At 45.7% G+C, this 13,649-nt stretch overlaps 1 protein-coding gene across 4 annotated transcripts in view; it reads left to right on the top strand.

Annotated features, from left to right (window-relative positions):
* The window catches only part of LOC136839274 (gem-associated protein 5-like), a 76,324-nt gene that overhangs the window by 30,410 nt on the left and 32,265 nt on the right, over positions 1 to 13,649 (top strand). The window lies entirely within an intron of this gene.

Below are 13,649 nucleotides of genomic sequence, written 5' to 3'. Positions count from 1 at the left end.
GAATGGATACTTTCAGAAGGAGAAACAATGAAAGACAGCCTTTGTTTTCCTCCAACCAAACTAGCTCAAGGTCTAGCGTTTAGTATCAAACTGGAGAATCGTTTGAAGAAATACCTGCCCCTTCCCAGGAACCTTCTCGAATCTTGTTGACTCTTTTCGTCGAGTGGCCATGGGGAAAACGAAGTTGTTGGTCGATATCAGAATTGAACCACCCTCAAAAGAATTTGGAGATTTAGTAAGGAAGATGGAATTATTCAACACGACTGACACCGAAGAACTCATATATCTGATGTCGTGTATGGATAACGGACTCGAAGATAGTTCCAACGAATCAACTGCACCTTTCTCAGCGGGACTCCTGAAGAAAAGGGCCCATCTTTGCTCTTTCCTGGCTAATGGGGTCACGTCCAATCAAAATCAGAATTGATTTATACCTCTTTTTTCCTCTCACCCCTTCTCTCAAGGTTTGGTATAGAGGCCTTTTCATCTTTGGCCCAGAAAACCACGTAAGATTTAAGATCTAAAACAGCAAGAAAAGTCCTACCTACGACTTTCATCGCTAAAAAGAGTAAGGCTGAGGTTCCTGTGTTTCAGGTATCTCAGCTCTTTCGTGGTCGACCCTCCGATAGAGGTTCCTCTAGGGCGGGTAGATGAATGACAACAAAGAGGCTCTACACAGGGAAGAAGGAGGACCTGCCTTTCTTCTCCTGCAGACTGCGGTAGGAGCCAGACTGTCCAGCCTGAGTAGGCCCCCTCTAGTAACAAGACAATTCGACCTTTCTGCCAAATGCAACGACAGAACCAAGGCAAAGGTGCTACAGCAACAAGTGTCTATGATGTTGCAAAGGAGACCAGACAGAGAATTCAGGATCCGATTTCCCAGGATTCTACATTCGGTTATTCCTGATCCCCAAATGCTTGGGGGTTAGAGACCGGTGCTAGACGGGATTGCACTCAACTTTTTTTGTGCAATAAACAAAGGTCGCTATAGAAACGACAAAATCGGTTCTAGCAGCGGTCAGACAGCATGACTGGATGGCCTCACTGGACCTCCAGGATGCGTATTTTCACGTCCCCATGCACCCGATCTCCAAGAATTTTCTGAAGTTCGTCCACGGAAAGGTTTTATAGTTTGGTCTCTCTCTTTCGGCCTGAACAGACAAGGTTGACGTCTGGCTCTGGAGCCGAGACCTCTCAAGAGCAAGTTACCCAATATTGAGGGACGTCATGATAACACTTCATAGACTACAGATTGTAGCCACAGCAGCAGCCCGGAGCTCTTCCCTTCCAGCCCCAAGGGTAGCTCTCCTACTAAGAACAAACGTAGACAGTTCTATTCAGTCAGGATACCGGGCTGCAAGAGCGTGGCGGACACTGTGCTGCCTTCATTACATCCTCCTCTTCCTCCTTCGGATTGGTACTCATCTGCTGAACCTCCACGGTCCATTTTTGACGATGAGAAGGAAATAATTGCCGTAGTTGAGACTTCCCCAGCCTGTCCCCAACAGCAGGAAGCCCGCATATAGCTTTACTATAAATATGCAGCAGACTTTGTCTTTCCGGCTGCAAAGCGTGACAACCAGGCAAACAGAAGAAGGATAATAGACGTCCAACTAAAGCTTCTAGACGTCCAGAAGTTTAAGACGCTGAGCGTAGTGAATGAAACTCTAGCGCTGGATGCAGTGGCGTCAAGCATCTAGGAGTGAAACACCATGATGACAAGCGTCAATGAACCCAAGACGTCAAGCGTCAAGGCATTGGACGTCAGGACGTCAGGCTTCAAGATATTGGAAGCCAAGACGTGGAGTTAGCTCAGGACGCAAGATGCACTGGCATCAAGCGTCTAACAAAGAATTAGGTCTACTGATAAACAGATAGAAATCTCAGCCGATCCCATCCCAAGAGGTTCTATGCCTTAGGATGAAGATTCAGAGTCAGGATTTTCGGGCTTTTCCGTTTATTGCAAAGACAGGACAAGCCTCAAGAAAATTTCAGAACTTTATAAAGAGACAGTCATGCTTGGCAAAGGAATGGATGAGTCTGCTGGGAACCCTTTCCTCGCTGGAACGGTTTGTCTCCTTTGAGAGGTTAGTTGTATGCCCGTTACAGTTTCATCTAAATCGAACTGGGACAAGGAAATAGAACTGGAGACCAAGTGCATCCCCATTTTGGAACCAATAAGACCGTATTTGTAGTGGTGGAACGCCCCGTCAAGCTCCAGGAGGTCCTTCTCTATATTAGAGGAACCCAGACCTAGTGTTGTTATCCCACGCTGCGTCGGACTCAGTATGGGGAGCAACACGAGGGAAATAAAAGTCTCGGGCTCCTGGACCAGAGAGCAGGAGGAGTTAAACATCAATTAGAAGGAACTAACTGCAATCCTTCTAGCTCTCAGGAGTTCGAACACAGTGGGGAACAAAGAGGTGCAGGTCAACACCGACAACACGGCAGCGTTGGCCTACATCAGCAAACAAGGGGGCACTCACTCCCAGGTCTCTATACGAGACAATAAGAGAATCTCTTCTTTGGGCAAAGGAGGAGAATGTAAAACTAGTAACCCACTTTATCCAAGGGGAGAAAAATGTGAGGCGGACATTCTGAGCAGGAAATAAAGTCCTCTCAAAAGAATGAACGCTTACATCAGGACTTTGGGGACGTCCTTGCATAGATCTCTTCGCCACAGCGCAAACGAAGAGGTTGGACACTTACTGCTCTCAGTACCAGATCCCGGGGCTATATACATAGACGCAGCGTTCCTGGTGGACTGGTCCAACTTGGACGTGTATGCATTTCCCTATTTCAAGATAATACACAGGGTACTGAAAAAATTTGTGTCACATGAGAGGACCGGAATGACCCTTGTGGCCCCTTACTAAACGACAAGAGATTGGTTCCCAGAAGGACTGGATTGGATGGTGGACATCCCGAGTAGCCTACCTCAGAGAGTAGATCTACTCAAACAACCCCACTTGGAAAGATATTACCAAAACCTACAAGCGCTACTAGTAACTGCTTTTGGACTATCGGAAAACTCACAAGAGCCAGTAGTTTTTCGAAGGAGGCAGCTGGCGCTATCGCAAATCAAGGAAGTTATCCACCATTAAGGTATACCAATCCAAGTGGGAGGTATTTAGAGGATGGTGCAAGGACAACCATGTGTCCTCTTCCAATATTTCTGTAACCCAAATTTGTATATAGAGAACTCACCAGCATGGAACCTAGATGTGGTCCTGAGGTTCCTCATGGGGAGTAGGTTCGATCCCTTGCAGAGGACATCTTTAAAGGACCTCACCATGAAAACTCTTTTTCTTGGTCAGTTTGGTCAAGAGCTTAAAAGAGTTAGTGAGATACATGCTCTCAGCAACTAGGCTTCCTTGCAAAAAAATGAATACTGTCACACAACCCTAGCCCAGAACGTTCGAGATTCGAACCTAACGGACATAACAGGGGAGGAGAGAGAGAGAGTCCTATTCCCGGTAAGGGCTCTAAGGCTCTACCTGGATAGGACAAAGGACTTAAGAAGGGATTCAGAAGGGCTTTGGTGCTCAGTCAAAAAGCTCTCTGTATAGATGTCGAAGAATGCTCTGTTTTATTTTATCAGACAGTTGATAAAAGAAGCAAATATGGAATGTAGAGAGATAGACTACAAGATTCTGATAGTAAAGACGACACGAGGTCAGGGCAGTAGCAACCTCTGTAGCTCTTAAACAGAACAGGTCCCTGCAGAGTATCTTGGACACGACCTTCTGGAGAAGCAAGTTAGTATTTGCCTCTCACTATCTAAAACAAGTCAAGACATTATGCGAAGATTGCTATACGCTGTGCCCGTTTATAGCATCTAATTCAGTAATGGGAGAGGGAATACCCCTACAATCCCATAAACCAATACCCTTTTTCTTACCTTGGAATTGAGAATTTTTATGGTTGTTTGTGAAGACTGGACGCAGTCTTCCGCAATCATTGGGATGAAAGTTCCTTGGTAGAGCCCGGAACAAGGGTATTGAGAGGAGGTCTAGTCACATAGAGGTTATACACCGGTTGACAGCCCCTAAAGATTTTCAGCCCCCTGGGTGGATCGCTGGATCTCTTAAGGAATGCAGACATAATGAGAGGGAGTTCATTGAAGTCAGCTTCCTTAATCCAATCCTATAAAATAATACCCTTTGTTCTTGCCTTGGAATGGTTGAAATTTGATGGTTGTTTGTGAAGATTGAACGCAGTCTTCCACAATCATTGATTTTAGTCAGATGATCATTTTGTTCCTTGGTGACGCCGGAACAGGTTGTCTGTCACATAGAGGTTGGTACACGGTTGGCAGCTCCTAGAGGTCTTCAGCCCCTGAGTGGATCGCTGGACCTCTTAAGGAGTACAGACATAATGAGGCGGAGTTCATTGAACTCAGTTTCCTTAATCCAATTCCATAAAACAATACCCTTTGTTCTTACATTGGAATGGTTGAAATTTTATGGTTGGTTGTGAAGATTGAATGCAGTCTTCCACAATCATCAATTTTAGTCAAATGATCATTTTTGTCCCTTGGTGGCGCCCGAACAAGGGTATTATAGGTTGTCTGTCACATAGAGGTTGGTACACCGGTTGGCAGCTCCTAGAGGTCTTCAGCCCCTGAGTGGATCGCTGGACCTCTTAAGGAAAGCAGACAAAATGAGGGAGTTCATTGAAGTCAGCTTCCTTAATCCAGGTAAGGACCTTAAGTTGGTTTATTAACCCTTAAGCAAATTCCAACGATGTTGGCTGTCTCTGACCCTCCACCAAAGGTGTCAATCAGCTATATATATAACTACCAGGTAAGTTAGATGTTTAAAAATGATATTTTCATAATAAAATAAATTTTTGAACATACTTACCTGGTAGTTATATATAATTAAATTCCCACCCTCCTCCCCTCTAGAGACTAGGGGCATGGAAGATCTGAGGAATAGTTGGAATGGTTCCAGGTACCTGGGTAGAGGGCGCACAGGTGGTTCACCTGACTACCGATCGGCGATTGCTGCGAGTTTTTGAAATTCTGCCGTGACGTCAGGGACTTAAGCTATATATATAACTACCAGGTAAGTATGTTCAAAAATTTATTTTATTATGAAAATATCATTTTGTTAACTGTTTTGTCAAGGACACAAACAAATCCAACATTTTTTCAGTTTCAATAGTGCTTTTATGCCCACTTACAAACTTCAAGAGAAGCAGTCCCTGCTAACTTGTATTAATTGCATTTATTGTGCCACTCTCCTACATTGTATATATTCATGTAGTTTAAATTAATCTTTTCATGCTTGATAAGTTACACAATAGACATAACGTTAAGCTAGATGATTTTTAGCTCATTCAAAAACTTATTTAAATCAGTAACTTTAATTTACTTATCAAAAATTATTGTAAAGAAAAATGAGTTTTGTATTCAACATTGAAGAGACAAGTTTGGATTTTACTGTGACTTGACAAGCCTCAATTGGCTGCAAAGTCCAAATCAGCTAGCTCACAATTTGTTCCCTGCTTCTCCAGCAACCAGATTCAGTGACAGTTTTGCAACAAGACAGCCAACAAGTTTTCACTTGGGAAAAATAAAGTAAACCTCCCTTTGAGGCAGAATACAGGATACTTGGTCTGAGTATTGAAGTGCTTGTGGTGTCCCCTGCTGTAAAAGTGGCATTAGATGGACACTCTCTGCGAGTATAAAATTACAACCTCTTACGTTATGTTTGATATTCAGCATTCTGTGTCACAGACACACCTTATCGACTTGCGCAATATACTGTAGAGCAATGGGACGTCAGGTTTAAATTAGCTTGAGCTCCAAACAGATCTTAAAAGTCATGTCGCAGCTTGGAGTTTTGATGAATCAATTCCACCCTACCTCAATTGAGGTTAGGTTCTTTTATTATGGTTAGAATTTGAACGTATATACAGTATTAGGGCAAAGATTGCCCCCCCCCCCAGTGATTGACCCTTTTTGGTTTCCTCCATGAGAAAGATGTAGGAGCCATGGCGTCTGTGTAGCCCACCCTCTGGGCTGCCCTGGGTGTGTTGGTCTTCTCAGAGGACAGGGAACCATGGCGTGTCTCAGGACCAAGGTCTGTGCTCTTCACCACCTCTTTCAACCGTCTTTCCGGTTCAGATTCGACACATTAATCGCGGGAGTTATTTGGTAGTTCAGCGTTCATGTTCACCGGCTCGTGTATCATCCATTTTGAAGAAAGTGATAGTGATGTATATGAACTGATAGAGTTATAGGGATACAGACATACTACAGTTGAACCTCTTAAAACCAGCATTCTATGGTCTGGGAACTCCCGTGGTTCAGCCTGGTTTTGAATCAGGCACCATTAGTTTGTTGCGCGGCCACAAGGGCACCGCCATGTATTGTTTACAGCTTCCCGATAGCAAAATTTGCCATACCTCTTGTTTTTATGAAAATAATTGTTAGTAATGAAAATAATGGAAGTCGGATATGTTTTCGATATTAACTTTAAATGAATAAATATATTTTTTGTTCATGAGACTTACCTGTCAGATATATATATAGCTGTAATCTCCGAAGTCCGACAGAATTTCAAAATTCGCGCACACGCAGTGGCCGATTAGGTGGTTAGTACACATTCCCGCCGCTGGGAGGCGGGCATCAGGAACCATTTCCATTTTCTATTCAGATTTTCTCTGTCGCCGGACTGTCAACACCTGTTGTCAGTTCCCCGCCATTTGGATTTCGGAAATTTGTTGTCACTTAAGTATTTTGGTTGTTTTTGGTTTCGACTTGGATCTGTGACTTGGCATACGCTTTTCTGGACCGTTTTGATTTTGCTTTTGACTTTTCTTTAAATAAGATGTCTTCCTCTAGCTATCGTATCTGTAGCTTGGGTGATTGTAAGGTGAGGCTATCGAAGGCTTCTGTAGATCCTCACACTTTATGTATGAAATGCAGGGGTATGGAATGTTCTATGGATAATCGTTGTAATGAATGTGAGGGATTATCTGAAGGGGAGTGGAAGAAGTATGAATCCTATATGCGCAAATTGGAGCGTGATAGGTTGAGGAGGTCTTCCTCCAGGAGTGCTTCTGTAGACGGACAGTCAGGGATTTCTCATGTTAGTAACCCTGTAGTTTTTAGTCCTAACCCCGTAGTGTTGCCTTCGGGCCCTGAGGTTGTTGCTGCAGAGAATAATACCTTGGCTCTCGTTTTAGAGTCAATTCGCGCTCTTGAAAACAAAGTGAATGCCCTGCAAGCGCAAAGATGCCCCTAGTGTTGTGGAGGGGGCGTCAGATCGGCCCTATAATGCTTCTAGGCCTGGACCTCTGCCGAACTCCCAGGATACAGGGAGGGGGCATGTCGAAAGCCGCATGAAGGTTACGGGGACTTCCCACCGATCTGACGTCCCTTCGGCAGGTCCTGATGACCCTACCCAGGCTGCCAGGGATCGTGCACGGGCACGCATCCATAAGGATTGCTTTCGTCCTCCGACACGCCCTCCCCACGTCAGGGTTGGAGCTCGGTTGGACTCTCGCCCTCTTAAGAGAAGCTTGAGAGGAGAGGACGCCACGTCCTCTTCCTCTAGACGTTTTGTGCTCTTCCCTGAAAGTTTTCGGGATGTTCCTCAGCGGAAGAAGTTTCGTTGTGCAACGGATGATGACGCTGCTCGACCCCCCCAGTCACGCTAAGGCAAGGGCTGTTGCTTATTCACCGGTGAGAAAGAAGAAGACATCCCTTCTCCCCTCTCCTTCTCGCAGGTTCAGCCCTTCTCCTGAGAGAGCTGTTTCTCCAACAGCAGATTTTGTTGGGCTTGCAACAGCAGCTGGATACTCTCATGGACCGTAGAAAGGACAGGCCTCGTCGTAAGGATCTGCATCTGCCTGTTAAGAAGTCTAGGCCTTCTCCTTCGTCTCCTGCTTCGTCGTCTTCGTCTGCTTGATCGCATGAAGCTTCTCGTCTTTCACCTAAAGAAGGCATAAAGGAGCTTTCTTCTCGTCTTCCCCGATTTAAAGAGTTGGACGTTTCTCTCGATACGCGCCAGGAGCGCGTGTCTCGTGCTTCGCTTGCTCCTCACGCTTCTCACGCGCCTCGCCTTGAGTCTCGGCGCGCTCCCAATCAGGACGCTTTGCGCGCGCCACAACGTGAAGCTCTTTCCGTATCCAGCCTTGGAGCTGCGCGCGCTCCCCGCCAGGACGCTCCTCGCTCGCCTCGCGTTATATCTTCACGCCCTTTTTTCGTTGACACCACGCCTGCAGTGCTTCTTGATGCTCAACTTCCCGCTTCGACTTCTGTCGTTCTTCAGGATTTAGCCACGACTTCTTCTAAATACGACAGGTCCCGCTTACGTATCGGCGAGTCGGGTCTCCTTCCTCCTCGCTCTCTTGACCCTCCAGCGGAGGAAGAAGAACCCCTTCCGTCAGAGCCTTCGGACGAAGAGAAACAAGCTTCTTCTTTTACTGATTATCAAACTCTGACTGTTTTGTTTAAGGATCTTGTTTCCTGATACTTTTCAAGCTTCAGCTCCTCGCTCTCCCCCTTCACAGTTGGCTTCGTCTCAAGCGAGAAGAACTCCTAGTTTTCTTAAGATGAAGAAGTCCTTCTCTACCAAGAGGGCATTCAAGAAGGTTCAGGACTGGATGACTACGAGAAAAAACCAAGGAAAGTCTTCTTTCGCTTTGCCTCCTTCACGTTTGTCCGGCAAAGCAGGCATGTGGTATGAGACAGGTGAAGATATTGGCTTGACAGTTCCCTCGACTTCTCAAGGAGACTTTTTGCGAGTCTTGTTGACGCCTCCAGAAGATCTCATTTGTCCTCTTCTAAGGTTTCTTGGACTCTTACGGAAATAGACCACCATCTTAAAGGACTCTTCAGGACTGTGGAAGTCTTTAACTTCTTGGACTGGTGTCTGGGAGTTTTGCACACGAAGGCTACTAGCCCGAGTTCCATTAGTCTGGGGAGCTGTCCAGTGTACTGCGGTGCATGGATAAGGCCGTCAGGGATGGCTCTGAAGAACTTGCTTCGCAGTTTTCATTTCGGCCCTTTTAAAGAAGAGGGCATTGTTTTGCTCTTTCTCGGCGAAGTCGGTTTCCCTACACAGAAGGGAGAGCTACAGTTCGCTCCTTTCTCAAGCCATCTCTTTCCCCAGACCTTGGTTAAAGATATCGCTGCTATCCTTCAAGAGAAGGCGACTCAAGACCTCCTTTCCAGGTCTTCTAAGCATCCTTCAGCTCCATCATCGTCCTCTTCTTTTCCACAGCAGGCTAAGAAGAAGCAGCCCTTTCGTGGAGGAGCTTCCATGGGGAGCTTCCAAACCCGTGCCTCGAGGGAGAGGTTTCCCTAGAGGCAAAGTCGCCTCCAAGAGAGGTGGCAAGTGACTCCTTTCACCTCCAGACACCAGTAGGAGCCAGGCTTCTTCATTTTGCCCAAGCCTGAGAGAGAGAGGGCAGATGCTTGGTCCCTTCAAGTAGTAGAGAGAGGCTACCTAATTCCTTTTCTGACTCTTCCTCCTTTGTCTCCAACCCCAGAGATCTGTCTCCACATTACCATCCTGCCAAGCAGAAAATTCTGTTTGAACTTCTCTAACAGATGATCGAGAAGAGAGCAGTGGAGCAGGTCTTAGACACAAAATCCCGGGATTTTACAACAGACTGTTTCTAGTCCCGAAGCATTCAGGAGGTTGGAGACCCGTCTTGGACGTCAGCAGGCTGAACGACTTTGTCCTGAAGGACAAGTTCAAGGTGGAGACGTCTCAGTCAATATTAGGAGCCCTTCGTCCCGGGATTGATGGTATCGTTGGATCTCCAAGATGCCTACTTCCACATTCCTATTCATCGCGTTCGATGAAGTATCTCCGGTTTGTCTTGGGGGCAAGACTTACCAGTTCAGGGCTCTCTGCTTTGGACTCAGCACAGCCCTGAGGGCGTTTACGCTTCTTATGAAGAACGAGCGATGTGGTTGCACCTCTCGGGCGTCAGGATCTCTCTTTACCTGGACGACTGGTTGATTCGTGCGGCCATCAAAACAAAGGTGTCTGGAGGACCTTCAGTTAACTCTGGAACTCGTGAAGTCCCTGGGACTTCTAGTCAGTGTGGAAAAGTCGCAGCTGATCCTCACAGTCCATTGTTTATCTGGGGATTCAGATGAATTCAGCGGCTTTTCTAGCGTCTCCATCGCAAGAACGGCAGTTTCAATGTTGCGAAAAAGTCTCGGTCTTCTTGGAGAAGGAAACATGCTCGGTAAGGGAATGGATGAGTCTGCTGGGGACCATTTCCTCGCTGGAGAAGTTTGTTTCTCTGGGAAGACTGCATCTCAGGCCTCTTCAGTTCTTTCTATTGGAGAACTGGCAAAACAAGGAAGACTTGGAAGAGGAATTGAGGATCCTTCCTTCCATAAAGAAGTGCCTGAAGTGGTGGCTCGATCCTGCGAAGTTGGGAAAAGGGATCTCCCTCAAGCTTCTGAGCCCCGACCTAGTGTTGTTTTCCGACGCATCACCAGCGGGTTGGGGGGCAACACGGGGGGGAAAAGAAGTGTCAGGAACCTGGAAAGGGGAACAGGTGTCCTGGCACATCAACATCAAAGAGTTGGCGGCGATCTTCTTAGCCCTCCAATTCTTCGAGGTCCAAGTTTCTGATCGTGTTGTTCAAGTGAACTCGACAACACCACGGCGTTAGCTTACCTCAAGAAACAAGGCGGAAACACACTCGTTCCCTGTTTGGCCTTGCAAGAGAGATTCTCCTTTGGGCTCATGCTCGCAACATTTCAATCCTCACAAGATTTGTTGCAGGGGTCGAAAATGTTCGAGCAGACCTGCCCAGTCGGCGCCATCAACTTCTGCCGACGGAATGGACCCTTCATCAGGAGGTTTGCCAAGATCTCTGGAAACTTTGGGGTTGCTCTCTCGTGGATCTCTTCGCGACCTCAAGAACGGCGAGGCTCCCCCTCTACTGCTCCCCTGTACTCGACCCGGGGGCAGTGGCGATAGACGCTCTTCTCTGGGATTGGACGGGGATGGACGATATGCCTTTCCCCCCGTTCAAGATTCTGGGAGAAGTGATTCGCAAGTTCTCGGCCTCACAAGGAACAAGGATGACTCTCATCGCCCGCTTTTGGCCTTCGAACCACTGGTTCGCGGAGATTCTCTTCTGGTTGGTAGACGCCCGAGGACCCTACCTATGAGAGCAGATCTGCTCAGACAACCCCACTTCGCGAGATATCATCAAAACCTCCCCGCTCTGAACCTGACTGCATTCAGACTATCGAAAAATTGGTCAGAGCGAGGGGTTTTCTGGCGAGTGGCACGGGCCATCGCTAGAGCCAGAAGAGCTTCCTCTATCAGAGTTTATCGAAGTGGGCAACCTTCAGAAGTTGGTGCAGCAAGAAGGGAATTTCCTCTTCCTCGACCACTGTGAGCCAGATCGCTGATTTCCTCCTTTATTTGAGAGAAAAACTCAAGTTAGCAGTTCTGACAATCAAAGGTTATTGGAGCATGCTTCTTCTGTTTTCAGACACAGAGGACTGGATTTGTCTGACAATAAGGACCTCCACGATCTCTTGAGGTCTTTCGAGACGTCTAAGGTTCCTCGGCCAATTCCTCCTACTTGGAATTTGGACGTTGTGCTCAAATTTTTAATGTCCAGTCCTTTTGAGCCTCTCCAATCTGCATCTTTTAGGGATGTTACTAGGAAGACGGTCTTCCTCACTGCTCTGGCGATGGCGAAGAGAGTGAGCGAAGTTCAGGCTATCAACCGTCATGTGGGCTTCAAGGGACACAATGCCGTCTGCTCTTTAACCCCTACGTTCTTGGCTAAGAACGAAAGGCCTTCTAATCCGTGGCCTAGATTTTTTTAAATTAAAGGTTTGACGGACCTTATTGGACAGGAACCTGAGAGAGTTCTATGTCCTGTTAGAGCTCTCAAGTTTTACCTTAAAAGAACTCAGGACATTTGTGGCCCCTCGGATAACTTATGGTGTTCTGTGAGACAGCCAGTTAATCCCATGTCGAAGAATGCACTGGCATTCTTCATTAGGAATGTCATCAAGGAGGCACATTCTTGTTGTGACGATTCCAACTTCAAGTTGGTGAGGGCGGTCGCTACCTCCATGGCGTTCCAGAAAAATATGGCACTCAGTGACATTCTCAGTGCCACATTTTGGCGAAGCGATTCGGTGTTTGCCTCACACTACTTGAGAGATGTTAAGGTAGCATACGAAAATTGCTTTTCGCTGGGACCATACATTGCTGCTTCAACAACCTTGGGGTCAGGGGGTAGCTCTGCTCCTATCCTTTAATCCTGCTTAGGAGGGGTTTTTTAATTGTGGTTTTATGGTTGTTGGGTCGATTGATGGAGACAGTCTTCCCAATCCATTGCAGACTAATGTCTTAGTGTTGGTTAGGTGGTTGGTATGCTCTTTTGTCCTTGTTGTATGGTCTATGATCTAGTCACATTGTGGTCACGCCCCCGTTGACAGATCATCTAGCAGTCGCCAGCTTTATAGGTCACTACCTCGCTGGGGTCTCTAGAAAAGCAGACACAATTGCCTTTTTCGACCATTTTGGTCGAGTCAAAGTTGACCGAAGGTTGAAATTTTGGCACTTATCGTGATTTATATGAAAATATTTCAAAACTGATAAAAGCTACAACCATTAGTTATTTATTGTTGTATTCTACATGAAATTGCGCACATTTTCATATATAAAACTTTATGTAATGACTAATATAAAACGGTGCAAACGTTACGTCAAAGTGATGAAAGAATTTCTGAGATGTTCAGCCGAGTTACCGCTTGTGGACGTAAGGAAAAAGGTTTTTTCAAAGATTCACCATAAATCAAAATATTGTGCTAGAGACTTCCAATTTGTTGCAAAATGAAGGTAAATGATTGAATATTACTAGAATGTAAGAGTTTTAGCTTACAATTGTGTTTTTCGACCATTTCGGTCGAGTCAAAGTTGACCAAAGGTTGAAATTTTGGCACTTATCGTGATTTATATGAAAATATTTCCAAACTGATAAAAGCTACAACCATGGGTTGTTTTTTGTTGCATTTTACATGAAATTGCGCACATTTTCATATATAAGACTTTATGTAACGACTAATATAAAACGGTGCAAAAATTACGACAAAGTGACGAAAGAATTTCTGAAATTTTCGGCCAAGTTACCGCGCGGACGTAAGGAAAAAGTTTTTTTTTCAAAAATTCACCATAAATCGAAATATTGTGCTAGAGACTTCCAATTTGTTGCAAAATGAAGGTAATTGATTGAATATTACTAGAATGTAAGATTTTTAGCTTACAATTGCGTTTTTCAACCATTTCGGTCAAGTCAATTTTGACTGAAGGTTGAAATTTTTTGTAGTCGACGTACGGTACGTCTGCTCGTCACCCGACAGACAAATTTAGTCAACTTACGGTACGTCCAGTCGGCGTTTAAGGGTTAAAGTGGAAACCCAACCAGCCCCCCCACATCTTAGTGGGTTGTCATGAAGAATTCTGACAAGAATGTAAACATTCCAATGCCACCTGGTGGGAAACATGATAACAGAGACAGTCCTAGGGTTAACTAAACGTTATTTTGCTTTATGTTGATTGCTGATCGCACCTAATGGTGCAAAGACATAAGCTAACTCTAACTGTAGGTAAGTATCCAAATAATTTTATCATGAA

Source organism: Macrobrachium rosenbergii, chromosome 6 (genome assembly GCF_040412425.1).
Source record: "Macrobrachium rosenbergii isolate ZJJX-2024 chromosome 6, ASM4041242v1, whole genome shotgun sequence".
Taxonomy (NCBI): domain Eukaryota; kingdom Metazoa; phylum Arthropoda; class Malacostraca; order Decapoda; family Palaemonidae; genus Macrobrachium; species Macrobrachium rosenbergii.
This window is presented reverse-complemented; position numbering and strand designations above follow the sequence as displayed.